Here is a 27973-nt window from a genome sequence, read left to right on the forward strand (position 1 = left end):
AACCAATTGATTTAAGGGTTTCAAAACACAGTTACATGCCTGGAATCCCGGGATTGATAACTGTCCCATTTGCTTGTGTTCTCAACCAAACTATCAAATCATCAAATGGCTGGTGTCATAACTTAAATATTTCCCCAAAATGGGAGAGCAACTGAGTATGTGCAGAGCAGGTTGAAACAGCGTATTACTGGATTTCAAAGTGTATAGAACCATATTTTTTAATGTTTTACATGAGTATATATGCAAAATCGGACAACCGGAAGAGATGTAGCAGGACTTACTTTTCTACTAAAGTTGCACTTTAAATGACAGATTTAACAGCATGGTCTAGCAGATTTTCCTCAAGAATTTGATCTTTATGTAGGATGTGCAAAGTTTTTGGATTTTTTTTCATGTTTTTTTGTCGGTGACATGGTAGCATGAAAACACAGCGGGAGTGGTGATTGTAGTTCAAGCTAAATGTGTAAACAGATTGTCAGAAGTGGGATTTGAACCCACGCCTCCATTTGGAGACCAGAACACCCACACAATGTGAAGAAACAGCTCTTGAGTCTGGCGCCTTAGACCACTCGGCCATCCTGACCAGATATATTGAGGTGCTATGGCTTCCTCTGGAAATATCATCTACTCGTAGTACTCTATTGATCTATTACCATTGTCAAGGAGCTGTATGAACACTCTGAACCTAGGCCCTTTTGCAAATGCACTTCTTCAAGCATGACCTTGCACCAAGTCATACATTTCAGATCCTTTCTACCAAATCTCCTTGAGCAAAAAAAGTAGAAGATGTCCCAGGTGATCTTCGAGTGTTTGGTTGATCCGGGCGCCACAAACCAGAATCATGTCCTTGTGGCAGACCGCGTGGCCTAATGGATAAGGCGTCTGACTTCGGATCAGAAGATTGAGGGTTCGAGTCCCTTCGTGGTCGTTTTCTATGCTGCTTTCCAGTTCCTTCCTGTGACCTTCACTCGTAAATTCTTGCTTTAGCCATAACAACGTGCTTCTTGCTGGAGGCTTCCAATTTGCTGAAGCCCAGAGCCTCCAAACAGAAATAAATCATAAAGTGGAAGTAAACCAATTGATTTAAGGGTTTCAAAACACAGTTACATGCATGGAATCCCGGGATTGATAACTGTCCCATTTGCTTGTGTTCTCAACCAAACTATCAAATCATCAAATGGCTGGTGTCATAACTTAAATATGCCTAAAATGGGAGAGCAACTGAGTATGTGCAGAGCAGGTTGAAACAGCGTATTACTGGATTTCAAAGTGTATAGAACCATATTTTTAAATGTTTTACATGAGTATATATGCAAAATGGGACAACCGGAAGAGATGTAGCAGGACTTACTTTTCTGACTAAAGTTGCACTTTAAATGAGAGATTTAACAGCATGGTCTAGCAGATTTTCCTCAAGAATTTGATCTTTATGTAGGATGTGCAAAGTTTTTGGATTTTTTTTCATGTTTTTTTGTCGGTGACATGGTAGCATGAAAACACAGCGGGAGTGGTGATTGTAGTTCAAGCTAAATATGTAAACAGATTGTCAGAAGTGGGATTTGAACCCACGCCTCCATTTGGAGACCAGAACACCCACAGAATGTGAAGAAACAGCTCTTGAGTCTGGCGCCTTAGACCACTCGGCCATCCTGACAAGATATATTGAGGTGCTATGGCTTCCTCTGGAAATATCATCTACTCGTGGTACTCTATTGATCTATTACCATTGTCAAGGAGCTGTATGAACACTCTGAACCTAGGCCATTTTGCAAATGCACTTCTTAAAGCATGACCTTGCACCAAGTCATACATTTCAGATCCTTTCTACCCAATCTCCTTGAGCAAAAAAAGTAGAAGATGTCCCAGGTGATCTTCGAGTGTTTGGTTGATCCGGGCGCCACAAACCAGAATCATGTCCTTGTGGCAGACCGCGTGGCCTAATGGATAAGGCGTCTGACTTCGGATCAGAAGATTGAGGGTTCGAGTCCCTACGTGGTCGTTTTCTATGCTGCTTTCCAGTTCCTTCCTGTGACCTTCACTTGTAAATTCTTGCTTTAGCCATAACAACGTGCTTCTTGCTGGAGGCTTCCAATTTGCTGAAGCCCAGAGCCTCCAAACAGAAGTAAATCATAAAGTGGAAGTAAACCAATTGATTTAAGGGTTTCAAAACACAGTTACATGCCTGGAATCCCGGGATTGATAACTGTCCCATTTGCTTGTGTTCTCAACCAAACTATCAAATCATCAAATGGCTGGTGTCATAACTTAAATATGCCTAAAATGGGAGAGCAACTGAGTATGTGCAGAGCAGGTTGAAACAGCGTATTACTGGATTTCAAAGTGTATAGAAACATATTTTTTAATGTTTTACATGAGTATATATGCAAAATGGGACAACCGGAAGAGATGTAGCAGGACTTACTTTTCTGACTAAAGTTGCACTTTAAATGAGAGATTTAACAGCATGGTCTAGCAGATTTTCCTCAAGAATTTGATCTTTATGTAGGATGTGCAAAGTTTTTGGATTTTTTTTCATGTTTTTTTGTCGGTGACATGGTAGCATGAAAACACAGCGGGAGTGGTGATTGTAGTTCAAGCTAAATGTGTAAACAGATTGTCAGAAGTGGGATTTGAACCCACGCCTCCATTTGGAGACCAGAACACACACACAATGTGAAGAAACAGCTCTTGAGTCTGGCGCCTTAGACCACTCGGCCATCCTAACAAGATATATTGAGGTGCTATGGCTTCCTCTGGAAATATCATCTACTCGTAGTACTCTATTGATCTATTACCATTGTCAAGGAGCTGTATGAACACTCTGAACCTAGGCCCTTTTGCAAATGCACTTCTTAAAGCATGACCTTGCACCAAGTCATACATTTCAGATCCTTTCTACCAAATCTCCTTGAGCAAAAAAAGTAGAAGATGTCCCAGGTGATCTTCGAGTGTTTGGTTGATCCGGGCGCCACAAACCAGAATCATGTCCTTGTGGCAGACCGCGTGGCCTAATGGATAAGGCGTCTGACTTCGGATCAGAAGATTGAGGGTTCGAGTCCCTTCGTGGTCGTTTTCTATGCTGCTTTCCAGTTCCTTCCTGTGACCTTCACTCGTAAATTCTTGCTTTAGCCATAACAACGTGCTTCTTGCTGGAGGCTTCCAATTTGCTGAAGCCCAGAGCCTCCAAACAGAAGTAAATCATAAAGTGGAAGTAAACCAATTGATTTAAGGGTTTCAAAACACAGTTACATGCATGGAATCCCGAGATTGATAACTGTCCCATTTGCTTGTGTTCTCAACCAAACTATCAAATCATCAAATGGCTGGTGTCATAACTTAAATATGCCTAAAATGGGAGAGCAACTGAGTATGTGCAGAGCAGGTTGAAACAGCGTATTACTGGATTTCAAAGTGTATAGAAGCATATTTTTTAATGTTTTACATGAGTATATATGCAAAATGGGACAACCGGAAGAGATGTAGCAGGACTTACTTTTCTGACTAAAGTTGCACTTTAAATGAGAGATTTAACAGCATGGTCTAGCAGATTTTCCTCAAGAATTTGATCTTTATGTAGGATGTGCAAAGTTTTTGGATTTTTTTTCATGTTTTTTTGTCGGTGACATGGTAGCATGAAAACACAGCGGGAGTGGTGATTGTAGTTCAAGCTAAATGTGTAAACAGATTGTCAGAAGTGGGATTTGAACCCACACCTCCATTTGGAGACCAGAACACCCACACAATGTGAAGAAACAGCCCTTGAGTCTGGAGCCTTAGACCACTCCGCCATCCTGACAAGATATATTGAGGTGCTATGGCTTCCTCTGGAAATATCATCTACTCGTAGTACTCTATTGATCTATTACCATTGTCAAGGAGCTGTATGAACACTCTGAACCTAGGCCCTTTTGCAAATGCACTTCTTAAAGCATGACCTTGCACCAAGTCATACATTTCAGATCCTTTCTACCAAATCTCCTTGAGCAAAAAAAGTAGAAGATGTCCCAGGTGATCTTCGAGTGTTTGGTTGATCCGGGCGCCACAAACCAGAATCATGTCCTTGTGGCAGACCGCGTGGCCTAATGGATAAGGCGTCTGACTTCGGATCAGAAGATTGAGGGTTCGAGTCCCTTCGTGGTCGTTTTCTATGCTGCTTTCCAGTTCCTTCCTGTGACCTTCACTCGTAAATTCTTGCTTTACCCATAACAACGTGCTTCTTGCTGGAGGCTTCCAATTTGCTGAAGCCCAGAGCCTCCAAACAGAAGTAAATCATAAAGTGGAAGTAAACCAATTGATTTAAGGGTTTCAAAACACAGTTACATGCATGGAATCCCGGGATTGATAACTGTCCCATTTGCTTGTGTTCTCAACCAAACTATCAAATCATCAAATGGCTGGTGTCATAACTTAAATATGCCTAATATGGGAGAGCAACTGAGTATGTGCAGAGCAGGTTGAAACAGCGTATTACTGGATTTCAAAGTGTATAGAAGCATATTTTTTAATGTTTTACATGAGTATATATGCAAAATGTGACAACCGGAAGAGATGTAGCAGGACTTACTTTTCTGACTAAAGTTGCACTTTAAATGACAGATTTAACAGCATGGTCTAGCAGATTTTCCTCAAGAATTTGATCTTTATGTAGGATGTGCAAAGTTTTTGGATTTTTTTTCATGTTTTTTTGTCGGTGACATGGTAGCATGAAAACACAGCGGGAGTGGTGATTGTAGTTCAAGCTAAATGTGTAAACAGATTGTCAGAAGTGAGATTTGAACCCACGCCTCCATTTGGAGACCAGAACACCCACACAATGTGAAGAAACAGCTCTTGAGTCTGGCGCCTTAGACCACTCGGCCATCCTGACAAGATATATTGAGGTGCTATGGCTTCCTCTGGAAATATCATCTACTCGTGGTACTCTATTGATCTATTACCATTGTCAAGGAGCTGTATGAACACTCTGAACCTAGGCCATTTTGCAAATGCACTTCTTAAAGCATGACCTTGCACCAAGTCATACATTTCAGATCCTTTCTACCCAATCTCCTTGAGCAAAAAAAGTAGAAGATGTCCCAGGTGATCTTCGAGTGTTTGGTTGATCCGGGCGCCACAAACCAGAATCATGTCCTTGTGGCAGACCGCGTGGCCTAATGGATAAGGCGTCTGACTTCGGATCAGAAGATTGAGGGTTCGAGTCCCTTCGTGGTCGTTTTCTATGCTGCTTTCCAGTTCCTTCCTGTGACCTTCACTCGTAAATTCTTGCTTTAGCCATAACAACGTGCTTCTTGCTGGAGGCTTCCAATTTGCTGAAGCCCAGAGCCTCCAAACAGAAGTAAATCATAAAGTGGAAGTAAACCAATTGATTTAAGGGTTTCAAAACACAGTTACATGCATGGAATCCCGGGATTGATAACTGTCCCATTTGCTTGTGTTCTCAACCAAACTATCAAATCATCAAATGGCTGGTGTCATAACTTAAATATGCCTAAAATGGGAGAGCAACTGAGTATGTGCAGAGCAGGTTGAAACAGCGTATTACTGGATTTCAAAGTGTATAGAAGCATATTTTTTAATGTTTTACATGAGTATATATGCAAAATGTGACAACCGGAAGAGATGTAGCAGGACTTACTTTTCTGACTAAAGTTGCACTTTAAATGACAGATTTAACAGCATGGTCTAGCAGATTTTCCTCAAGAATTTGATCTTTATGTAGGATGTGCAAAGTTTTTGGATTTTTTTTCATGTTTTTTTGTCGGTGACATGGTAGCATGAAAACACAGCGGGAGTGGTGATTGTAGTTCAAGCTAAATGTGTAAACAGATTGTCAGAAGTGGGATTTGAACCCACGCCTCCATTTGGAGACCAGAACACCCACACAATGTGAAGAAACAGCTCTTGAGTCTGGCGCCTTAGACCACTCGGCCATCCTGACAAGATATATTGAGGTGCTATGGCTTCCTCTGGAAATATCATCTACTCGTGGTACTCTATTGATCTATTACCATTGTCAAGGAGCTGTATGAACACTCTGAACCTAGGCCATTTTGCAAATGCACTTCTTAAAGCATGACCTTGCACCAAGTCATACATTTCAGATCCTTTCTACCCAATCTCCTTGAGCAAAAAAAGTAGAAGATGTCCCAGGTGATCTTCGAGTGTTTGGTTGATCCGGGCGCCACAAACCAGAATCATGTCCTTGTGGCAGACCGCGTGGCCTAATGGATAAGGCATCTGACTTCGGATCAGAAGATTGAGGGTTCGAGTCCCTTCGTGGTCGTTTTCTATGCTGCTTTCCAGTTCCTTCCTGTGACCTTCACTCGTAAATTCTTGCTTTAGCCATAACAACGTGCTTCTTGCTGGAGGCTTCCAATTTGCTGAAGCCCAGAGCCTCCAAACAGAAGTAAATCATAAAGTGGAAGTAAACCAATTGATTTAAGGGTTTCAAAACACAGTTACATGCATGGAATCCCGGGATTGATAACTGTCCCATTTGCTTGTGTTCTCAACCAAACTATCAAATCATCAAATGGCTGGTGTCATAACTTAAATATGCCTAAAATGGGAGAGCAACTGAGTATGTGCAGAGCAGGTTGAAACAGCGTATTACTGGATTTCAAAGTGTATAGAAGCATATTTTTTAATGTTTTACATGAGTATATATGCAAAATGTGACAACCGGAAGAGATGTAGCAGGACTTACTTTTCTGACTAAAGTTGCACTTTAAATGACAGATTTAACAGCATGGTCTAGCAGATTTTCCTCAAGAATTTGATCTTTATGTAGGATGTGCAAAGTTTTTGGATTTTTTTTCATGTTTTTTTGTCGGTGACATGGTAGCATGAAAACACAGCGGGAGTGGTGATTGTAGTTCAAGCTAAATGTGTAAACAGATTGTCAGAAGTGAGATTTGAACCCACGCCTCCATTTGGAGACCAGAACACCCACACAATGTGAAGAAACAGCTCTTGAGTCTGGCGCCTTAGACCACTCGGCCATCCTGACAAGATATATTGAGGTGCTATGGCTTCCTCTGGAAATATCATCTACTCGTGGTACTCTATTGATCTATTACCATTGTCAAGGAGCTGTATGAACACTCTGAACCTAGGCCATTTTGCAAATGCACTTCTTAAAGCATGACCTTGCACCAAGTCATACATTTCAGATCCTTTCTACCCAATCTCCTTGAGCAAAAAAAGTAGAAGATGTCCCAGGTGATCTTCGAGTGTTTGGTTGATCCGGGCGCCACAAACCAGAATCATGTCCTTGTGGCAGACCGCGTGGCCTAATGGATAAGGCGTCTGACTTCGGATCAGAAGATTGAGGGTTCGAGTCCCTTCGTGGTCGTTTTCTATGCTGCTTTCCAGTTCCTTCCTGTGACCTTCACTCGTAAATTCTTGCTTTAGCCATAACAACGTGCTTCTTGCTGGAGGCTTCCAATTTGCTGAAGCCCAGAGCCTCCAAACAGAAGTAAATCATAAAGTGGAAGTAAACCAATTGATTTAAGGGTTTCAAAACACAGTTACATGCATGGAATCCCGGGATTGATAACTGTCCCATTTGCTTGTGTTCTCAACCAAACTATCAAATCATCAAATGGCTGGTGTCATAACTTAAATATGCCTAAAATGGGAGAGCAACTGAGTATGTGCAGAGCAGGTTGAAACAGCGTATTACTGGATTTCAAAGTGTATAGAAGCATATTTTTTAATGTTTTACATGAGTATATATGCAAAATGTGACAACCGGAAGAGATGTAGCAGGACTTACTTTTCTGACTAAAGTTGCACTTTAAATGACAGATTTAACAGCATGGTCTAGCAGATTTTCCTCAAGAATTTGATCTTTATGTAGGATGTGCAAAGTTTTTGGATTTTTTTTCCTGTTTTTTTGTCGGTGACATGGTAGCATGAAAACACAGCGGGAGTGGTGATTGTAGTTCAAGCTAAATGTGTAAACAGATTGTCAGAAGTGGGATTTGAACCCACGCCTCCATTTGGAGACCAGAACACCCACACAATGTGAAGAAACAGCCCTTGAGTCTGGCGCCTTAGACCACTCGGCCATCCTGACAAGATACATTGAGGTACTTTGGATTCCTCTGGAAATATCATCTACTCGTGGTACTCTATTGATCTATTACCATTGTCAAGGAGCTGTATGAACACTCTGAACCTAGGCCCTTTTGCAAATGCACTTCTTAAAGCATGACCTTGCACCAAGTCATACATTTCAGATCCTTTCTACCAAATCTCCTTGAGCAAAAAAAGTAGAAGATGTCCCAAGTGATCTTCGAGTGTTTGGTTGATCCGGGCGCCACAAACCAGAGTCATGTCCTTGTGGCAGACCGCGTGGCCTAATGGATAAGGCGTCTGACTTCTGATCAGAAGATTGAGGGTTTGAGTCCCTTCGTGGTCGTTTTCTATGCTGCTTTCCAGTTCCTTCCTGTGACCTTCACTCGTAAATTCTTGCTTTACCCATAACAACGTGCTTCTTGCTGGAGGCTTCCAATTTGCTGAAGCCCAGAGCCTCCAAACAGAAGTAAATCATAAAGTGGAAGTAAACCAATTGATTTAAGGGTTTCAAAACACAGTTACATGCCTGGAATCCCGGGATTGATAACTGTCCCATTTGCTTGTGTTCTCAACCAAACTATCAAATCATCAAATGGCTGGTGTCATAACTTAAATATGCCTAAAATGGGAGAGCAACTGAGTATGTGCAGAGCAAGTTGAAACAGCGTATTACTGGATTTCAAAGTGTATAGAAGCATATTTTTTAATGTTTTACATGAGTATATATGCAAAATGTGACAACCGGAAGAGATGTAGCAGGACTTACTTTTCTGACTAAAGTTGCACTTTAAATGACAGATTTAACAGCATGGTCTAGCAGATTTTCCTCAAGAATTTGATCTTTATGTAGGATGTGCAAAGTTTTTGGATTTTTTTTCATGTTTTTTTGTCGGTGACATGGTAGCATGAAAACACAGCGGGAGTGGTGATTGTAGTTCAAGCTAAATGTGTAAACAGATTGTCAGAAGTGGGATTTGAACCCACGCCTCCATTTGTAGACCAGAACACCCACACAATGTGAAGAAACAGCTCGTGAGACTGGCGCCTTAGACCACTCGGCCATCCTGACAAGATATATTGAGGTCCTATGGCTTCCTCTGGAAATATAATCTACTCGTAGTACTCTATTGTTCTATTACCATTGTCAAGGAGCTGTATGAACACTCTGAACCTAGGCCATTTTGCAAATGCACTTCTTAAAGCATGACCTTGCACCAAGTCATACATTTCAGATCCTTTCTACCCAATCTCCTTGAGCAAAAAAAGTAGAAGATGTCCCAGGTGATCTTCGAGTGTTTGGTTGATCCGGGCGCCACAAACCAGAATCATGTCCTTGTGGCAGACCGCGTGGCCTAATGGATAAGGCGTCTGACTTCGGATCAGAAGATTGAGGGTTCGAGTCCCTTTGTGGTCGTTTTCTATGCTGCTTTCCAGTTCCTTCCTGTGACCTTCACTCGTAAATTCTTGCTTTAGCCATAACAACGTGCTTCTTGCTGGAGGCTTCCAATTTGCTGAAGCCCAGAGCCTCCAAACAGAAGTAAATCATAAAGTGGAAGTAAACCAATTGATTTAAGGGTTTCAAAACACAGTTACATGCATGGAATCCCGGGATTGATAACTGTCCCATTTGCTTGTGTTCTCAACCAAACTATCAAATCATCAAATGGCTGGTGTCATAACTTAAATATGCCTAAAATGGGAGAGCAACTGAGTATGTGCAGAGCAGGTTGAAACAGCGTATTACTGGATTTCAAAGTGTATAGAAGCATATTTTTTAATGTTTTACATGAGTATATATGCAAAATGTGACAACCGGAAGAGATGTAGCAGGACTTACTTTTCTGACTAAAGTTGCACTTTAAATGACAGATTTAACAGCATGGTCTAGCAGATTTTCCTCAAGAATTTGATCTTTATGTAGGATGTGCAAAGTTTTTGGATTTTTTTTCCTGTTTTTTTGTCGGTGACATGGTAGCATGAAAACACAGCGGGAGTGGTGATTGTAGTTCAAGCTAAATGTGTAAACAGATTGTCAGAAGTGGGATTTGAACCCACGCCTCCATTTGGAGACCAGAACACCCACACAATGTGAAGAAACAGCCCTTGAGTCTGGCGCCTTAGACCACTCGGCCATCCTGACAAGATACATTGAGGTACTTTGGATTCCTCTGGAAATATCATCTACTCGTGGTACTCTATTGATCTATTACCATTGTCAAGGAGCTGTATGAACACTCTGAACCTAGGCCCTTTTGCAAATGCACTTCTTAAAGCATGACCTTGCACCAAGTCATACATTTCAGATCCTTTCTACCAAATCTCCTTGAGCAAAAAAAGTAGAAGATGTCCCAAGTGATCTTCGAGTGTTTGGTTGATCCGGGCGCCACAAACCAGAATCATGTCCTTGTGGCAGCCCGCGTGGCCTAATGGATAAGGCGTCTGACTTCTGATCAGAAGATTGAGGGTTCGAGTCCCTTCGTGGTCGTTTTCTATGCTGCTTTCCAGTTCCTTCCTGTGACCTTCACTCGTAAATTCTTGCTTTACCCATAACAACGTGCTTCTTGCTGGAGGCTTCCAATTTCCTGAAGCCCAGAGCCTCCAAACAGAAGTAAATCATAAAGTGGAAGTAAACCAATTGATTTAAGGGTTTCAAAACACAGTTACATGCCTGGAATCCCGGGATTGATAACTGTCCCATTTGCTTGTGTTCTCAACCAAACTATCAAATCATCAAATGGCTGGTGTCATAACTTAAATATGCCTAAAATGGGAGAGCAACTGAGTATGTGCAGAGCAAGTTGAAACAGCGTATTACTGGATTTCAAAGTGTATAGAAGCATATTTTTTAATGTTTTACATGAGTATATATGCAAAATGTGACAACCGGAAGAGATGTAGCAGGACTTACTTTTCTGACTAAAGTTGCACTTTAAATGACAGATTTAACAGCATGGTCTAGCAGATTTTCCTCAAGAATTTGATCTTTATGTAGGATGTGCAAAGTTTTTGGATTTTTTTTCATGTTTTTTTGTCGGTGACATGGTAGCATGAAAACACAGCGGGAGTGGTGATTGTAGTTCAAGCTAAATGTGTAAACAGATTGTCAGAAGTGGGATTTGAACCCACGCCTCCATTTGTAGACCAGAACACCCACACAATGTGAAGAAACAGCTCGTGAGACTGGCGCCTTAGACCACTCGGCCATCCTGACAAGATATATTGAGGTCCTATGGCTTCCTCTGGAAATATAATCTACTCGTAGTACTCTATTGTTCTATTACCATTGTCAAGGAGCTGTATGAACACTCTGAACCTAGGCCCTTTTGCAAATGCACTTCTTAAAGCATGACCTTGCACCAAGTCATACATTTCAGATCCTTTCTACCAAATCTCCTTGAGCAAAAAAAGTAGAAGATGTCCCAGGTGATCTTCGAGTGTTTGGTTGATCCGGGCGCCACAAACCAGAATCATGTCCTTGTGGCAGACCGCGTGGCCTAATGGATAAGGCGTCTGACTTCGGATCAGAAGATTGAGGGTTCGAGTCCCTTCGTGGTCGTTTTCTATGCTGCTTTCCAGTTCCTTCCTGTGACCTTCACTCGTAAATTCTTGCTTTACCCATAACAACGTGCTTCTTGCTGGAGGCTTCCAATTTGCTGAAGCCCAGAGCCTCCAAACAGATGTAAATCATAAAGTGGAAGTAAACCAATTGATTTAAGGGTTTCAAAACACAGTTACATGCATGGAATCCCGGGATTGATAACTGTCCCATTTGCTTGTGTTCTCAACCAAACTATCAAATCATCAAATGGCTGGTGTCATAACTTAAATATGCCTAAAATGGGAGAGCAACTGAGTATGTGCAGAGCAGGTTGAAACAGCGTATTACTGGATTTCAAAGTGTATAGAAGCATATTTTTTAATGTTTTACATGAGTATATATGCAAAATGGGACAACCGGAAGAGATGTAGCAGGACTTACTTTTCTGACTAAAGTTGCACTTTAAATGACAGATTTAACAGCATGGTCTAGCAGATTTTCCTCAAGAATTTGATCTTTATGTAGGATGTGCAAAGTTTTTGGATTTTTTTTCATGTTTTTTTGTCGGTGACATGGTAGCATGAAAACACAGCGGGAGTGGTGATTGTAGTTCAAGCTAAATGTGTAAACAGATTGTCAGAAGTGGGATTTGAACCCACGCCTCCATTAGGAGACCAGAACACCCACACAATGTGAAGAAACAGCCCTTGAGTCTGGCGCCTTAGACCACTCGGCCATCCTGACAAGATACATTGAGGTACTTTGGCTTCCTCTGGAAATATCATCTACTCGTGGTACTCTATTGATCTATTACCCTTGTCAAGGAGCTGTATGAACACTCTGAACCTAGGCCCTTTTGCAAATGCACTTCTTAAAGCATGACCTTGCACCAAGTCATACATTTCAGATCCTTTCTACCAAATCTCCTTGAGCAAAAAAAGTAGAAGATGTCCCAGGTGATCTTCGAGTGTTTGGTTGATCCGGGCGCCACAAACCAGCGTCATGTCCTTGTGGCAGACCGCGTGGCCTAATGGATAAGGCGTCTGACTTCAGATCAGAAGATTGAGGGTTCGAGTCCCTGCGTGGTCGTTTTCTATGCTGCTTTCCAGTTCCTTCCTGTGACCTTCACTCGTAAATTCTTGCTTTAGCCATAACAACGTGCTTCTTGCTGGAGGCTTCCAATTTGCTGAAGCCCAGAGCCTCCAAACAGAAGTAAATCATAAAGTGGAAGTAAACCAATTGATTTAAGGGTTTCAAAACACAGTTACATCCCTGGAATCCCGGGATTGATAACTGTCCCATTTGCTTGTGTTCTCAACCAAACTATCAAATCATCAAATGGCTGGTGTCATAACTTAAATATGCCAAAAATGGGAGAGCAACTGAGTATGTTCAGAGCAGGTTGAAACAGCGTATTACTGGATTTCAAAGTGTATAGAAGCAAATTTTTTAATGTTTTACATGAGTATATATGCAAAATGGGACAACCGGAAGAGATGTAGCAGGACTTACTTTTCTGACTAAAGTTGCACTTTAAATGACAGATTTAACAGCATGGTCTAGCAGATTTTCCTCAAGAATTTGATCTTTATGTAGGATGTGCAAAGTTTTTGGATTTTTTTTCATGTTTTTTTGTCGGTGACATGGTAGCATGAAAACACAGCGGGAGTGGTGATTGTAGTTCAAGCTAAATGTGTAAACAGATTGTCAGAAGTGGGATTTGAACCCACGCCTCCATTTGGAGACCAGAACACCCACACAATGTGAAGAAACAGCTCTTGAGTCTGGCGCTTTAGACCACTCGGCCATCCTGACAAGATACATTGAGGTGCTATGGCTTCCTCTGGAAATATCATCTACTCGTGGTACTCTATTGATCAATTACCATTGTCAAGGAGCTGTATGAACACTCTGAACCTAGGACCTTTTGCAAATGCACTTCTTAAAGCATGACCTTGCACCAAGTCATACATTTCAGATCCTTTCTACCAAATCTCCTTGAGCAAAAAAAGTAGAAGATGTCCCAGGTGATCTTCGAGTGTTTGGTTGATCCGGGCGCCACAAACCAGAACCATGTCCTTGTGGCAGACCGTGTGGCCTAATGGATAAGTCGTCTGACTTCGGATCAGAAGATTGAGGGTTCGTGTCCCTTCGTGGTTGTTTTCTATGCTGCTTTCCAGTTCCTTCCTGTGACCTTCACTCGTAAATTCTTGCTTTACCCATAACAACGTGCTTCTTGCTGGAGGCTTCCAATTTGCTGAAGCCCAGAGCCTCCAAACAGAAGTAAATCATAAAGTGGAAGTAAACCAATTGATTTAAGGGTTTCAAAACACAGTTACATGCCTGGAATCCCGGGATTGATAACTGTCCCATTTGCTTGTGTTCTCAACCAAACTATCAAATCATCAAATGGCTGGTGTCATAACTTAAATATGCCTAAAATGGGAGAGCAACTGAGTATGTGCAGAGCAGGTTGAAACAGCGTATTACTGGATTTCAAAGTGCATAGAACCATATTTTTTAATGTTTTACATGAGTATATATGCAAAATGGGACAACCGGAAGAGATGTAGCAGGACTTACTTTTCTACTAAAGTTGCACTTTAAATGACAGATTTAACAGCATGGTCTAGCAGATTTTCCTCAAGAATTTGATCTTTATGTAGGATGTGCAAAGTTTTTGGATTTTTTTTCATGTTTTTTTGTCGGTGACATGGTAGCATGAAAACACAGCGGGAGTGGTGATTGTAGTTCAAGCTAAATGTGTAAACAGATTGTCAGAAGTGGGATTTGAACCCACGCCTCCATTTGGAGACCAGAACACCCACACAATGTGAAGAGACAGCTCTTGAGTCTGGCGCCTTAGACCACTCGGCCATCCTGACAAGATATATTGAGGTGCTATGGCTTCCTCTGGAAATATCATCTACTCATGGTACTCTATTGATCTATTACCATTGTCAAGGAGCTGTATGAACACTCTGAACCTAGGCCCTTTTGCAAATGCACTTCTTAAAGCATGACCTTGCACCAAGTCATACATTTCAGATCCTTTCTACCAAATCTCCTTGAGCAAAAAAAGTAGAAGATGTCCCAGGTGATCTTCGAGTGTTTGGTTGATCCGGGCGCCACAAACCAGAATCATGTCCTTGTGGCAGACCGCGTGGCCTAATGGATAAGGCGTCTGACTTCGGATCAGAAGATTGAGGGTTCGAGTCCCTTCGTGGTCGTTTTCTATGCTGCTTTCCACTTCCTTCCTGTGACCTTCACTCGTAAATTCTTGCTTTACCCATAACAACGTGCTTCTTGCTGGAGGCTTCCAATTTGCTGAAGCCCAGAGCCTCCAAACAGAAGTAAATCATAAAGTGGAAGTAAACCAATTGATTTAAGGGTTTCAAAACACAGTTACATGCCTGGAATCCCGGGATTGATAACTGTCCCATTTGCTTGTGTTCTCAACCAAACTATCAAATCATCAAATGGCTGGTGTCATAACTTAAATATGCCTAAAATGGGAGAGCAACTGAGTATGTGCAGAGCAGGTTGAAACAGCGTATTACTGGATTTCAAAGTGTATAGAACCATATTTTTTAATGTTTTACATGAGTATATATGCAAAATGGGACAACCGGAAGAGATGTAGCAGGACTTACTTTTCTACTAAAGTTGCACTTTAAATGACAGATTTAACAGCATGGTCTAGCAGATTTTCCTCAAGAATTTGATCTTTATGTAGGATGTGCAAAGTTTTTGGATTTTTTTTCATGTTTTTTTGTCGGTGACATGGTAGCATGAAAACACAGCGGGAGTGGTGATTGTAGTTCAAGCTAAATGTGTAAACAGATTGTCAGAAGTTGGATTTGAAGCCACGCCTCCATTTGGAGACCAGAACACCCACACAATGTGAAGAAACAGCTCTTGAGTCTGGCGCCTTAGACCACTCGGCCATCCTGACAAGTTACATTGAGGTACTTTGGCTTCCTCTGGAAATATCATCTACTCGTGGTACTCTATTGATCTATTACCCTTGTCAAGGAGCTGTATGAACACTCTGAACCTAGGCCCTTTTGCAAATGCACTTCTTAAAGCATGACCTTGCACCAAGTCATACATTTCAGATCCTTTCTACCAAATCTCCTTGAGCAAAAAAAGTAGAAGATGTCCCAGGTGATCTTCGAGTGTTTGGTTGATCCGGGCGCCACAAACCAGAATCATGTCCTTGTGGCAGACCGCGTGGCCTAATGGATAAGGCGTCTGACTTCGGATCAGAAGATTGAGGGTTCGAGTCCCTTCGTGGTCGTTTTCTATGCTGCTTTCCAGTTCCTTCCTGTGACCTTCACTCGTAAATTCTTGCTTTACCCATAACAACGTGCTTCTTGCTGGAGGCTTCCAATTTGCTGAAGCCCAGAGCCTCCAAACAGAAGTAAATCATAAAGTGGAAGTAAACCAATTGATTTAAGGGTTTCAAAACACAGTTACATGCCTGGAATCCCGGGATTAATAACTGTCCCATTTGCTTGTGTTCTCAACCAAACTATCAAATCATCAAATGGCTGGTGTCATAACTTAAATATGCCTAAAATGGGAGAGCAACTGAGTATGTGCAGAGCAGGTTGAAACAGCGTATTACTTGATTTCAAAGTGTATAGAAGCATATTTTTTAATGTTTTACATGAGTATATATGCAAAATGGGACAACCGGAAGAGATGTAGCAGGACTTACTTTTCTGACTAAAGTTGCACTTTAAATGACAGATTTAACAGCATGGTCTAGCAGATTTTCCTCAAGAATTTGACCTTTATGTAGGATGTGCAAAGTTTTTGGATTTTTTTTCATGTTTTTTTGTCGGTGACATGGTAGCATGAAAACACAGCGGGAGTGGTGATTGTAGTTCAAGCTAAATGTGTAAACAGATTGTCAGAAGTGGGATTTGAACCCACACCTCCATTTGGAGACCAGAACACCCACACAATGTGAAGAAACAGCTCTTGAGTCTTGCGCCTTAGACCACTCGGCCATCCTGACAAGATAGGTTGAGGTACTTTGGCTTCCTCTGGAAATATCATCTACTCGTGGTACTCTATTGATCTATTACCATTGTCAAGGAGCTGTATGAACACTCTGAACCTAGGCCCTTTTGCAAATGCACTTCTTAAAGCATGACCTTGCACCAAGTCATACATTTCAGATCCTTTCTACCAAATCTCCTTGAGCAAAAAAAGTAGAAGATGTCCCAGGTGATCTTCGAGTGTTTGGTTGATCCGGGCGCCACAAACCAGAAGCATGTCCTTGTGGCAGACCGCGTGGCCTAATGGATAAGGCGTCTGACTTCGGATCAGAAGGTTGAGGGTTCGAGTCCCTTCGTGGTCGTTTTCTATGCTGCTTTCCAGTTCCTTCCTGTGACCTTCACTCGTAAATTCTTGCTTTACCCATAACAACGTGCTTCTTGCTGGAGGCTTCCAATTTGCTGAAGCCCAGAGCCTCCAAACAGAAGTAAATCATAAAGTGGAAGTAAACCAATTGATTTAAGGGTTTCAAAACACAGTTACATGCCTGGAATCCCGGGATTGATAACTTCCCATTTGCTTGTGTTCTCAACCAAACTATCAAATCATCAAATGGCTGGTGTCATAACTTAAATATGCCTAAAATGGGAGAGCAACTGAGTATGTGCAGAGCAGGTTGAAACAGCGTATTACTGGATTTCAAAGTGTATAGAACCATATTTTTTAATGTTTTACATGAGTATATATGCAAAATGGGACAACCGGAAGAGATGTAGCAGGACTTACTTTTCTGACTAAAGTTGCACTTTAAATGACAGATTTAACAGCATGGTCTAGCAGATTTTCCTCAAGAATTTGATCTTTATGTAGGATGTGCAAAGTTTTTGGATTTTTTTTCATGTTTTTTTGTCGGTGACATGGTAGCATGAAAACACAGCGGGAGTGGTGATTGTAGTTCAAGCTAAATGTGTAAACAGATTGTCAGAAGTGGGATTTGAACCCACGCCTCCATTTGGAGACCAGAACACCCACACAATGTGAAGAAACAGCTCTTGAGTCTGGCGCCTTAGACCACTCGGCCATCCTGACAAGTTACATTGAGGTACTTTGGCTTCCTCTGGAAATATCATCTACTCATGGTACTCTATTGATCTATTACCATTGTCAAGGAGCTGTATGAACACTCTGAACCTAGGCCCTTTTGCAAATGCACTTCTTAAAGCATGACCTTGCACCAAGTCATACATTTCAGATCCTTTCTACCAAATCTCCTTGAGCAAAAAAAGTAGAAGATGTCCCAGGTGATCTTCGAGTGTTTGGTTGATCCGGGCGCCACAAACCAGAATCATGTCCTTTTGGCAGACCGCGTGGCCTAATGGATAAGGCGTCTGACTTCGGATCAGAAGATTGAGGGTTCGAGTCCCTTCGTGGTCGTTTTCTATGCTGCTTTCCACTTCCTTCCTGTGACCTTCACTCGTAAATTCTTGCTTTACCCATAACAACGTGTTTCTTGCTGGAGGCTTCCAATTTGCTGAAGCCCAGAGCCTCCAAACAGAAGTAAATCATAAAGTGGAAGTAAACCAATTGATTTAAGGGTTTCAAAACACAGTTACATGCCTGGAATCCCGGGATTGATAACTGTCCCATTTGCTTGTGTTCTCAACCAAACTATCAAATCATCAAATGGCTGGTGTCATAACTTAAATATGCCTAAAATGGGAGAGCAACTGAGTATGTGCAGAGCAGGTTGAAACAGCGTATTACTGGATTTCAAAGTGTATAGAACCATATTTTTTAATGTTTTACATGAGTATATATGCAAAATGGGACAACCGGAAGAGATGTAGCAGGACTTACTTTTCTGACTAAAGTTGCACTTTAAATGACAGATTTAACAGCATGGTCTAGCAGATTTTCCTCAAGAATTTGATCTTTATGTAGGATGTGCAAAGTTTTGGGATTTTTTTTCATGTTTTTTTGTCGGTGACATGGTAGCATGAAAACACAGCGGGAGTGGTGATTGTAGTTCAAGCTAAATGTGTAAACAGATTGTCAGAAGTGGGATTTGAACCCACGCCTCCATTTGGAGACCAGAACACCCACACAATGTGAAGAAACAGCTCTTGAGTCTGGCGCCTTAGACCACTCGGCCATCCTGACAAGATACATTGAGGTACTTTGGCTTCCTCTGGAAATATCATCTACTCGTGGTACTCTATTGATCTATTACCATTGTCAAGGAGCTGTATGAACACTCTGAACCTAGGCCCTTTTGCAAATGCACTTCTTAAAGCATGACCTTGCACCAAGTCATACATTTCAGATCCTTTCTACCAAATCTCCTTGAGCAAAAAAAGTAGAAGATGTCCCAGGTGATCTTCGAGTGTTTGGTTGATCCGGGCGCCACAAACCAGAATCATGTCCTTGTGGCAGACCGCGTGGCCTAATGGATAAGGCGTCTGACTTCGGATCAGAAGATTGAGGGTTCGAGTCCCTTCGTGGTCGTTTTCTATGCTGCTTTCCTGTGACCTTCTCTCGTAAATTCTTGCTTTAGCCATAACAACGTGCTTCTTGCTGGAGGCTTCCAATTTGCTGAAGCCCAGAGCCTCCAAACAGAAGTAAATCATAAAGTGGAAGTAAACCAATTGATTTAAGGGTTTCAAAACACAGTTACATGCCTGGAATCCCGGGATTGATAACTGTCCCATTTGCTTGTGTTCTCAACCAAACTATCAAATCATCAAATGGCTGGTGTCATAACTTAAATATGCCTAAAATGGGAGAGCAACTGAGTATGTGCAGAGCAGGTTGAAACAGCGTATTACTGGATTTCAAAGTGTATAGAACCATATTTTTTTATGTTTTACATGAGTATATATGCAAAATGGGACAACCGGAAGAGATGTAGCAGGACTTACTTTTCTGACTAAAGTTGTACTTTAAATGACAGATTTAACAGCATGGTCTAGCAGATTTTCCTCAAGAATTTGATCTTTATGTAGGATGTGCAAAGTTTTTGGATTTTTTTTCATGTTTTTTTGTTGGTGACATGGTAGCATGAAAACACAGCGGGAGTGGTGATTGTAGTTCAAGCTAAATGTGTAAACAGATTGTCAGAAGTGGGATTTGAACCCACGCCTCCATTTGGAGACCAGAACACCCACACAATGTGAAGAAACAGCTCTTGAGTCTGGCGCCTTAGACCACTCAGCCATCCTGACAAGATATATTGAGGTGCTATGGCTTCCTCTGGAAATATCATCTACTCGTGGTACTCTATTGATCTATTACCATTGTCAAGGAGCTGTATGAACACTCTGAACCTAGGCCCTTTTGCAAATGCACTTCTTAAAGCATGACCTTGCACCAAGTCATACATTTCAGATCCTTTCTACCAAATCTCCTTGAGCAAAAAAAGTAGAAGATGTCCCAGGTGATCTTCGAGTGTTTGGTTGATCCGGGCGCCACAAACCAGAACCATGTCCTTGTGGCAGACCACGTGGCCTAATGGATAAGGCGTCTGACTTTGGATCTGAAGATTGAGGGTTCGAGTCCCTTCGTGGTTGTTTTCTATGCTGCTTTCCACTTCCTTCCCGTGACCTTCACTCGTAAATTCTTGCTTTACCCATAACAACGTGCTTCTTGCTGGAGGCTTCCAATTTGCTGAAGCCCAGAGCCTCCAAACAGAAGTAAATCATAAAGTGGAAGTAAACCAATTGATTTAAGGGTTTCAAAACACAGTTACATGCCTGGAATCCCGGGATTGATAACTGTCCCATTTGCTTGTGTTCTCAACCAAACTATCAAATCATCAAATGGCTGGTGTCATAACTTAAATATGCCTAAAATGGGAGAGCAACTGAGTATGTGCAGAGCAGGTTGAAACAGCGTTTTACTGGATTTCAAAGTGTATAGAAGCATATTTTTTAATGTTTTACATGAGTATATATGCAAAATGGGACAACCGGAAGAGATGTAGCAGGACTTACTTTTCTGACTAAAGTTGCACTTTAAATGACAGATTTAACAGCATGGTCTAGCAGATTTTCCTCAAGAATTTGATCTTTATGTAGGATGTGCAAAGTTTTTGGATTTTTTTTCATGTTTTTTTGTCGGTGACATGGTAGCATGAAAACACAGTGGGAGTGGTGATTGTAGTTCAAGCTAAATGTGTAAACAGATTGTCAGAAGTGGGATTTGAACCCACGCCTCCATTTGGAGACCAGAACACCCACACAATGTGAAGAAACAGCTCTTGAGTCTGGCGCCTTAGACCACTCAGCCATCCTGACAAGATATATTGAGGTGCTATGGCTTCCTCTGGAAATATTATCTACTCGTGGTACTCTATTGATCTATTACCATTGTCAAGGAGCTGTATGAACACTCTGAACCTAGGCCCTTTTGCAAATGCACTTCTTAAAGCATGACCTTGCACCAAGTCATACATTTCAGATCCTTTCTACCAAATCTCCTTGAGCAAAAAAAGTAGAAGATGTCCCAGGTGATCTTCGAGTGTTTGGTTGATCCGGGCGCCACAAACCAGAACCATGTCCTTGTGGCAGACCGCGTGGCCTAATGGATAAGGCGTCTGACTTTGGATCTGAAGATTGAGGGTTCGAGTCCCTTCGTGGTTGTTTTCTATGCTGCTTTCCACTTCCTTCCCGTGACCTTCACTCGTAAATTCTTGCTTTACCCATAACAACGTGCTTCTTGCTGGAGGCTTCCAATTTGCTGAAGCCCAGAGCCTCCAAACAGAAGTAAATCATAAAGTGGAAGTAAACCAATTGATTTAAGGGTTTCAAAACACAGTTACATGCCTGGAATCCCGGGATTGATAACTGTCCCATTTGCTTGTGTTCTCAACCAAACTATCAAATCATCAAATGGCTGGTGTCATAACTTAAATATGCCTAAAATGGGAGAGCAACTGAGTATGTGCAGAGCAGGTTGAAACAGCGTTTTACTGGATTTCAAAGTGTATAGAAGCATATTTTTTAATGTTTTACATGAGTATATATGCAAAATGGGACAACCGGAAGAGATGTAGCAGGACTTACTTTTCTGACTAAAGTTGCACTTTAAATGACAGATTTAACAGCATGGTCTAGCAGATTTTCCTCAAGAATTTGATCTTTATGTAGGATGTGCAAAGTTTTTGGATTTTTTTTCATGTTTTTTTGTCGGTGACATGGTAGCATGAAAACACAGTGGGAGTGGTGATTGTAGTTCAAGCTAAATGTGTAAACAGATTGTCAGAAGTGGGATTTGAACCCACGCCTCCATTTGGAGACCAGAACACCCACACAATGTGAAGAAACAGCTCTTGAGTCTGGCGCCTTAGACCACTCAGCCATCCTGACAAGATATATTGAGGTGCTATGGCTTCCTCTGGAAATATTATCTACTCGTGGTACTCTATTGATCTATTACCATTGTCAAGGAGCTGTATGAACACTCTGAACCTAGGCCCTTTTGCAAATGCACTTCTTAAAGCATGACCTTGCACCAAGTCATACATTTCAGATCCTTTCTACCAAATCTCCTTGAGCAAAAAAAGTAGAAGATGTCCCAGGTGATCTTCGAGTGTTTGGTTGATCCGGGCACCACAAACCAGAACCATGTCCTTGTGGTAGACCGCGTGGCCTAATGGATAAGTCGTCTGACTTCAGATCAGAAGATTGAGGGTTCGAGTCCCTTCGTGGTTGTTTTCTATGCTGCTTTCCTGTTCCTTCCTGTGACCTTCACTCGTAAATTCTTGCTTTACCCATAACAACGTGCTTCTTGCTGGAGGCTTCCAATTTGCTGAAGCCCAGAGCCTCCAAAGAGAAGTAAATCATAAAGTGGAAGTAAACCAATTGATTTAAGGGTTTCAAAACACAGTTACATGCCTGGAATCCCGGGATTGATAACTGTCCCATTTGCTTGTGTTCTCAACCAAACTATCAAATCATCAAATGGCTGGTGTCATAACTTAAATATGCCTAAAATGGGAGAGCAACTGAGTATGTGCAGAGCAGGTTGAAACAGCGTATTACTGGATTTCAAAGTGTATAGAACCATATTTTTTAATGTTTTAAATGAGTATATATGCAAAATGGGACAACCGGAAGAGATGTAGCAGGACTTACTTTTCTGACTAAAGTTGCACTTTAAATGACAGATTTAACAGCATGGTCTAGCAGATTTTCCTCAAGAATTTGATCTTTATGTAGGATGTGCAAAGTTTTGGGATTTTTTTTCATGTTTTTTTGTCGGTGACATGGTAGCATGAAAACACAGCGGGAGTGGTGATTGTAGTTCAAGCTAAATGTGTAAACAGATTGTCAGAAGTGGGATTTGAACCCACGCCTCCATTTGGAGACCAGAACACCCACACAATGTGAAGAAACAGCTCTTGAGTCTGGCGCCTTAGACCACTCGGCCATCCTGACAAAATACGTTGAGGTACTTTGGCTTCCTCTGGAAATATCATCTACTCGTGGTACTCTATTGATCTATTACCATTGTCAAGGAGCTGTATGAACACTCTGAACCTAGGCCCTTTTGCAAATGCACTTCTTAAAGCATGACCTTGCACCAAGTCATACATTTCAGATCCTTTCTACCAAATCTCCTTGAGCAAAAAAAGTAGAAGATGTCCCAGGTGATCTTCGAGTGTTTGGTTGATCCGGGCGCCACAAACCAGAACCATGTCCTTGTGGCAGACCGCGTGGCCTAATGGATAAGGCGTCTGACTTCGGATCAGAAGATTGAGGGTTCAAGTCCCTTCGTGGTTGTTTTCTATGCTGCTTTCCACTTCCTTCCTGTGACCTTCACTCGTAAATTCTTGCTTTAGCCATAACAACGTGCTTCTTGCTGGAGGCTTCCAATTTGCTGAAGTCCAGAGCCTCCAAACAGAAGTAAATCATAAAGTGGAAGTAAACCAATTGATTTAAGGGTTTCAAAACACAGTTACATGCCTGGAATCCCGGGATTGATAACTGTCCCATTTGCTTGTGTTCTCAACCAAACTATCAAATCATCAAATGGCTGGTGTCATAACTTAAATATGCCTAAAATGGGAGAGCAACTGAGTATGTGCAGAGCAGGTTGAAACAGCGTATTACTGGATTTCAAAGTGTATAGAAGCATATTTTTTAATGTTTTACATGAGTATATATGCAAAATGGGACAACCGGAAGAGATGTAGCAGGACTTACTTTTCTGACTAAAGTTGCACTTTAAATGACACATTTAACAGCATGGTCTAGCAGATTTTCCTCAAGAATTTGATCTTTATGTAGGATGTGCAAAGTTTTGGGATTTTTTTTCATGTTTTTTTGTCGGTGACATGGTAGCATGAAAACACAGCGGGAGTGGTGATTGTAGTTCAAGCTAAATGTGTAAACAGATTGTCAGAAGTGGGATTTGAACCCACGCCTCCATTTGGAGACCAGAACACCCACACAATGTGAAGAAACAGCTCTTGAGTCTGGCGCCTTAGACCACTCGGCCATCCTGACAAGATATATTGAGGTGCTATGGCTTCCTCTGGAAATATCATCTACTCGTGGTACTCTATTGATCTATTACCATTGTCAAGGAGCTGTATGAACACTCTGAACCTAGGCCCTTTTGCAAATGCACTTCTTAAAGCATGACCTTGCACCAAGTCATACATTTCAGATCCTTTCTACCAAATCTCCTTGAGCAAAAAAAGTAGAAGATGTCCCAGGTGATCTTCGAGTGTTTGGTTGATCCGGGCGCCACAAACCAGAATCATGTCCTTGTGGCAGACCGCGTGGCCTAATGGATAAGGCGTCTGACTTCGGATCAGAAGATTGAGGGTTTGAGTCCCTTCGTGGTCGTTTTCTATGCTGCTTTCCAGTTCCTTCCTGTGACCTTCACTCGTAAATTCTTGCTTTAGCCATAACAACGTGCTTCTTGCTGGAGGCTTCCAATTTGCTGAAGCCCAGAGCCTCCAAACAGAAGTAAATCATAAAGTGGAAGTAAACCAATTGATTTAAGGGTTTCAAAACACAGTTACATGCCTGGAATCCCGGGATTGATAACTGTCCCATTTGCTTGTGTTCTCAACCAAACTATCAAATCATCAAATGGCTGGTGTCATAACTTAAATATGCCTAAAATGGGAGAGCAACTGAGTATGTGCAGAGCAGGTTGAAACAGCGTATTACTGGATTTCAAAGTGTATAGAAGCATATTTTTTAATGTTTTACATGAGTATATATGCAAAATGGGACAACCGGAAGAGATGTAGCAGGACTTACTTTTCTGACTAAAGTTGCACTTTAAATGACAGATTTAACAGCATGGTCTAGCAGATTTTCCTCAAGAATTTGATCTTTATGTAGGATGTGCAAAGTTTTTGGATTTTTTTTCATGTTTTTTTGTCGGTGACATGGTAGCATGAAAACACAGCGGGAGTGGTGATTGTAGTTCAAGCTAAATGTGTAAACAGATTGTCAGAAGTGGGATTTGAACCCACGCCTCCATTTGGAGACCAGAACACCCACACAATGTGAAGAAACAGCTCTTGAGTCTGGCGCCTTAGACCACTCGGCCATCCTGACAAGATACATTGAGGTGCTTTGGCTTCCTCTGGAAATATCATCTACTCGTGGTACTCTATTGATCTATTACCATTGTCAAGGAGCTGTATGAACACTCTGAACCTAGGCCCTTTTGCAAATGCACTTCTTAAAGCATGACCTTGCACCAAGTCATACATTTCAGATCCTTTCTACCAAATCTCCTTGAGCAAAAAAAGTAGAAGATGTCCCAGGTGATCTTCGAGTGTTTGGTTGATCCGGGCGCCACAAACCAGAATCATGTCCTTGTGGCAGACCGCGTGGCCTAATGGATAAGGCGTCTGACTTCGGATCAGAAGATTGAGGGTTTGAGTCCCTTCGTGGTCGTTTTCTATGCTGCTTTCCAGTTCCTTCCTGTGACCTTCACTCGTAAATTCTTGCTTTACCCATAACAACGTGCTTCTTGCTGGAGGCTTCCAATTTGCTGAAGCCCAGAGCCTCCAAACAGAAGTAAATCATAAAGTGGAAGTAAACCAATTGATTTAAGGGTTTCAAAACACAGTTACATGCCTGGAATCCCGGGATTGATAACTGTCCCATTTGCTTGTGTTCTCAACCAAACTATCAAATCATCAAATGGCTGGTGTCATAACTTAAATATGCCTAAAATGGGAGAGCAACTGAGTATGTGCAGAGCAGGTTGAAACAGCGTATTACTGGATTTCAAAGTGTATAGAAGCATATTTTTTAATGTTTTACATGAGTATATATGCAAAATGGGACAACCGGAAGAGATGTAGCAGGACTTACTTTTCTGACTAAAGTTGCACTTTAAATGACAGATTTAACAGCATGGTCTAGCAGATTTTCCTCAAGAATTTGATCTTTATGTAGGATGTGCAAAGTTTTTGGATTTTTTTTCATGTTTTTTTGTCGGTGACATGGTAGCATGAAAACACAGCGGGAGTGGTGATTGTAGTTCAAGCTAAATGTGTAAACAGATTGTCAGAAGTGGGATTTGAACCCACGCCTCCATTAGGAGACCAGAACACCCACACAATGTGAAGAAACAGCCCTTGAGTCTGGCGCCTTAGACCACTCGGCCATCCTGACAAGATACATTGAGGTGCTTTGGCTTCCTCTGGAAATATCATCTACTCGTGGTACTCTATTGATCTATTACCATTGTCAAGGAGCTGTATGAACACTCTGAACCTAGGCCCTTTTGCAAATGCACTTCTTAAAGCATGACCTTGCACCAAGTCATACATTTCAGATCCTTTCTACCAAATCTCCTTGAGCAAAAAAAGTAGAAGATGTCCCAGGTGATCTTCGAGTGTTTGGTTGATCCGGGCGCCACAAACCAGAATCATGTCCTTGTGGCAGACCGCGTGGCCTAATGGATAAGGCGTCTGACTTCGGATCAGAAGATTGAGGGTTTGAGTCCCTTCGTGGTCGTTTTCTATGCTGCTTTCCAGTTCCTTCCTGTGACCTTCACTCGTAAATTCTTGCTTTACCCATAACAACGTGCTTCTTGCTGGAGGCTTCCAATTTGCTGAAGCCCAGAGCCTCCAAACAGAAGTAAATCATAAAGTGGAAGTAAACCAATTGATTTAAGGGTTTCAAAACACAGTTACATGCCTGGAATCCCGGGATTGATAACTGTCCCATTTGCTTGTGTTCTCAACCAAACTATCAAATCATCAAATGGCTGGTGTCATAACTTAAATATGCCTAAAATGGGAGAGCAACTGAGAATGTGCAGAGCAGGTTGAAACAGCGTATTACTGGATTTCAAAGTGTATAGAAGCATATTTTTTAATGTTTTACATGAGTATATATGCAAAATGGGACAACCGGAAGAGATGTAGCAGGACTTACTTTTCTGACTAAAGTTGCACTTTAAATGACAGATTTAACAGCATGGTCTAGCAGATTTTCCTCAAGAATTTGATCTTTATGTAGGATGTGCAAAGTTTTTGGATTTTTTTTCATGTTTTTTTGTCGGTGACATGGTAGCATGAAAACACAGCGGGAGTGGTGATTGTAGTTCAAGCTAAATGTGTAAACAGATTGTCAGAAGTGGGATTTGAACCCACGCCTCCATTTGGAGACCAGAACACCCACACAATGTGAAGAAACAGCTCTTGAGTCTTGTGCCTTAGACCACTCGGCCATCCTGACAAGATACATTGAGGTGCTTTGGCTTCCTCTGGAAATATCATCTACTCGTGGTACTCTATTGATCTATTACCATTGTCAAGGAGCTGTATGAACACTCTGAACCTAGGCCCTTTTGCAAATGCACTTCTTAAAGCATGACCTTGCACCAAGTCATACATTTCAGATCCTTTCTACCAAATCTCCTTGAGCAAAAAAAGTAGAAGATGTCCCAGGTGATCTTCGAGTGTTTGGTTGATCCGGGCGCCACAAACCAGAATCATGTCCTTGTGGCAGACCGCGTGGCCTAATGGATAAGGCGTCTGACTTCGGATCAGAAGATTGAGGGTTCGAGTCCCTTCGTGGTCGTTTTCTATGCTGCTTTCCAGTTCCTTCCTGTGTCCTTCACTCGTAAATTCTTGCTTTACCCATAACAACGTGCTTCTTGCTGGAGGCTTCCAATTTGCTGAAGCCCAGAGCCTCCAAACAGAAGTAAATCATAAAGTGGAAGTAAACCAATTGATTTAAGGGTTTCAAAACACAGTTACATGCCTGGAATCCCGGGATTGATAACTGTCCCATTTGCTTGTGTTCTCAACCAAACTATCAAATCATCAAATGGCTGGTGTCATAACTTAAATATGCCTAAAAT

The 27973-nt window shown here is 41.7% G+C and overlaps 27 non-coding genes across 27 annotated transcripts; 14 read left to right on the forward strand and 13 right to left on the reverse strand.

The window, feature by feature from the left end:
- Nucleotides 1-473: 473 nt before the first annotated feature.
- TRNAL-CAA (transfer RNA leucine (anticodon CAA)) lies at nt 474-583 on the reverse strand. The gene is made up of 2 exons: nt 546-583; nt 474-519 (listed from the first exon to the last, which is right to left on the reverse strand). It is a non-coding gene; the product is annotated as a tRNA-Leu (tRNA).
- A 272-nt stretch (nt 584-855) lies between these two features.
- TRNAR-UCG (transfer RNA arginine (anticodon UCG)) lies at nt 856-928 on the forward strand. Its single transcript has one exon. It is a non-coding gene; the product is annotated as a tRNA-Arg (tRNA).
- Nucleotides 929-1544: 616 nt separating this feature from the next.
- TRNAL-CAA (transfer RNA leucine (anticodon CAA)) lies at nt 1545-1654 on the reverse strand. The gene is made up of 2 exons: nt 1617-1654; nt 1545-1590 (listed from the first exon to the last, which is right to left on the reverse strand). It is a non-coding gene; the product is annotated as a tRNA-Leu (tRNA).
- A 1343-nt stretch (nt 1655-2997) lies between these two features.
- TRNAR-UCG (transfer RNA arginine (anticodon UCG)) lies at nt 2998-3070 on the forward strand. Its single transcript has one exon. It is a non-coding gene; the product is annotated as a tRNA-Arg (tRNA).
- A 998-nt stretch (nt 3071-4068) lies between these two features.
- Nucleotides 4069-4141, forward strand: TRNAR-UCG (transfer RNA arginine (anticodon UCG)). Its single transcript has one exon. It is a non-coding gene; the product is annotated as a tRNA-Arg (tRNA).
- A 998-nt stretch (nt 4142-5139) lies between these two features.
- On the forward strand, nt 5140-5212 carry TRNAR-UCG (transfer RNA arginine (anticodon UCG)). Its single transcript has one exon. It is a non-coding gene; the product is annotated as a tRNA-Arg (tRNA).
- Nucleotides 5213-5828: 616 nt separating this feature from the next.
- Nucleotides 5829-5938, reverse strand: TRNAL-CAA (transfer RNA leucine (anticodon CAA)). Its single transcript has 2 exons — nt 5901-5938; nt 5829-5874 (listed from the first exon to the last, which is right to left on the reverse strand). It is a non-coding gene; the product is annotated as a tRNA-Leu (tRNA).
- Nucleotides 5939-7281: 1343 nt separating this feature from the next.
- TRNAR-UCG (transfer RNA arginine (anticodon UCG)) lies at nt 7282-7354 on the forward strand. The gene has a single exon. It is a non-coding gene; the product is annotated as a tRNA-Arg (tRNA).
- Nucleotides 7355-7970: 616 nt separating this feature from the next.
- Nucleotides 7971-8080, reverse strand: TRNAL-CAA (transfer RNA leucine (anticodon CAA)). The gene is made up of 2 exons: nt 8043-8080; nt 7971-8016 (listed from the first exon to the last, which is right to left on the reverse strand). It is a non-coding gene; the product is annotated as a tRNA-Leu (tRNA).
- A 272-nt stretch (nt 8081-8352) lies between these two features.
- On the forward strand, nt 8353-8425 carry TRNAR-UCU (transfer RNA arginine (anticodon UCU)). The gene has a single exon. It is a non-coding gene; the product is annotated as a tRNA-Arg (tRNA).
- A 1687-nt stretch (nt 8426-10112) lies between these two features.
- Nucleotides 10113-10222, reverse strand: TRNAL-CAA (transfer RNA leucine (anticodon CAA)). Its single transcript has 2 exons — nt 10185-10222; nt 10113-10158 (listed from the first exon to the last, which is right to left on the reverse strand). It is a non-coding gene; the product is annotated as a tRNA-Leu (tRNA).
- Nucleotides 10223-10494: 272 nt separating this feature from the next.
- Nucleotides 10495-10567, forward strand: TRNAR-UCU (transfer RNA arginine (anticodon UCU)). Its single transcript has one exon. It is a non-coding gene; the product is annotated as a tRNA-Arg (tRNA).
- A 998-nt stretch (nt 10568-11565) lies between these two features.
- On the forward strand, nt 11566-11638 carry TRNAR-UCG (transfer RNA arginine (anticodon UCG)). Its single transcript has one exon. It is a non-coding gene; the product is annotated as a tRNA-Arg (tRNA).
- Nucleotides 11639-12254: 616 nt separating this feature from the next.
- Nucleotides 12255-12364, reverse strand: TRNAL-CAA (transfer RNA leucine (anticodon CAA)). The gene is made up of 2 exons: nt 12327-12364; nt 12255-12300 (listed from the first exon to the last, which is right to left on the reverse strand). It is a non-coding gene; the product is annotated as a tRNA-Leu (tRNA).
- A 2031-nt stretch (nt 12365-14395) lies between these two features.
- Nucleotides 14396-14505, reverse strand: TRNAL-CAA (transfer RNA leucine (anticodon CAA)). Its single transcript has 2 exons — nt 14468-14505; nt 14396-14441 (listed from the first exon to the last, which is right to left on the reverse strand). It is a non-coding gene; the product is annotated as a tRNA-Leu (tRNA).
- Nucleotides 14506-14777: 272 nt separating this feature from the next.
- On the forward strand, nt 14778-14850 carry TRNAR-UCG (transfer RNA arginine (anticodon UCG)). The gene has a single exon. It is a non-coding gene; the product is annotated as a tRNA-Arg (tRNA).
- Nucleotides 14851-15847: 997 nt separating this feature from the next.
- Nucleotides 15848-15920, forward strand: TRNAR-UCG (transfer RNA arginine (anticodon UCG)). Its single transcript has one exon. It is a non-coding gene; the product is annotated as a tRNA-Arg (tRNA).
- Nucleotides 15921-16918: 998 nt separating this feature from the next.
- On the forward strand, nt 16919-16991 carry TRNAR-UCG (transfer RNA arginine (anticodon UCG)). The gene has a single exon. It is a non-coding gene; the product is annotated as a tRNA-Arg (tRNA).
- A 615-nt stretch (nt 16992-17606) lies between these two features.
- TRNAL-CAA (transfer RNA leucine (anticodon CAA)) lies at nt 17607-17716 on the reverse strand. Its single transcript has 2 exons — nt 17679-17716; nt 17607-17652 (listed from the first exon to the last, which is right to left on the reverse strand). It is a non-coding gene; the product is annotated as a tRNA-Leu (tRNA).
- Nucleotides 17717-17988: 272 nt separating this feature from the next.
- TRNAR-UCG (transfer RNA arginine (anticodon UCG)) lies at nt 17989-18061 on the forward strand. The gene has a single exon. It is a non-coding gene; the product is annotated as a tRNA-Arg (tRNA).
- Nucleotides 18062-18677: 616 nt separating this feature from the next.
- On the reverse strand, nt 18678-18787 carry TRNAL-CAA (transfer RNA leucine (anticodon CAA)). The gene is made up of 2 exons: nt 18750-18787; nt 18678-18723 (listed from the first exon to the last, which is right to left on the reverse strand). It is a non-coding gene; the product is annotated as a tRNA-Leu (tRNA).
- Nucleotides 18788-19059: 272 nt separating this feature from the next.
- Nucleotides 19060-19132, forward strand: TRNAR-UCG (transfer RNA arginine (anticodon UCG)). The gene has a single exon. It is a non-coding gene; the product is annotated as a tRNA-Arg (tRNA).
- A 3819-nt stretch (nt 19133-22951) lies between these two features.
- TRNAL-CAA (transfer RNA leucine (anticodon CAA)) lies at nt 22952-23061 on the reverse strand. Its single transcript has 2 exons — nt 23024-23061; nt 22952-22997 (listed from the first exon to the last, which is right to left on the reverse strand). It is a non-coding gene; the product is annotated as a tRNA-Leu (tRNA).
- Nucleotides 23062-24022: 961 nt separating this feature from the next.
- TRNAL-CAA (transfer RNA leucine (anticodon CAA)) lies at nt 24023-24132 on the reverse strand. Its single transcript has 2 exons — nt 24095-24132; nt 24023-24068 (listed from the first exon to the last, which is right to left on the reverse strand). It is a non-coding gene; the product is annotated as a tRNA-Leu (tRNA).
- Nucleotides 24133-25093: 961 nt separating this feature from the next.
- On the reverse strand, nt 25094-25203 carry TRNAL-CAA (transfer RNA leucine (anticodon CAA)). Its single transcript has 2 exons — nt 25166-25203; nt 25094-25139 (listed from the first exon to the last, which is right to left on the reverse strand). It is a non-coding gene; the product is annotated as a tRNA-Leu (tRNA).
- Nucleotides 25204-26164: 961 nt separating this feature from the next.
- On the reverse strand, nt 26165-26274 carry TRNAL-CAA (transfer RNA leucine (anticodon CAA)). The gene is made up of 2 exons: nt 26237-26274; nt 26165-26210 (listed from the first exon to the last, which is right to left on the reverse strand). It is a non-coding gene; the product is annotated as a tRNA-Leu (tRNA).
- Nucleotides 26275-27617: 1343 nt separating this feature from the next.
- On the forward strand, nt 27618-27690 carry TRNAR-UCG (transfer RNA arginine (anticodon UCG)). The gene has a single exon. It is a non-coding gene; the product is annotated as a tRNA-Arg (tRNA).
- The last annotated feature ends 283 nt before the right edge of the window (nt 27691-27973 follow it).

Source organism: Lithobates pipiens, unplaced genomic scaffold (assembly GCF_037356315.1).
Source record: "Lithobates pipiens isolate NorthernLeopardFrog02 unplaced genomic scaffold, aLitPip1_a1.2 Scaffold_1, whole genome shotgun sequence".
NCBI classification, from domain to species: domain Eukaryota; kingdom Metazoa; phylum Chordata; class Amphibia; order Anura; family Ranidae; genus Lithobates; species Lithobates pipiens.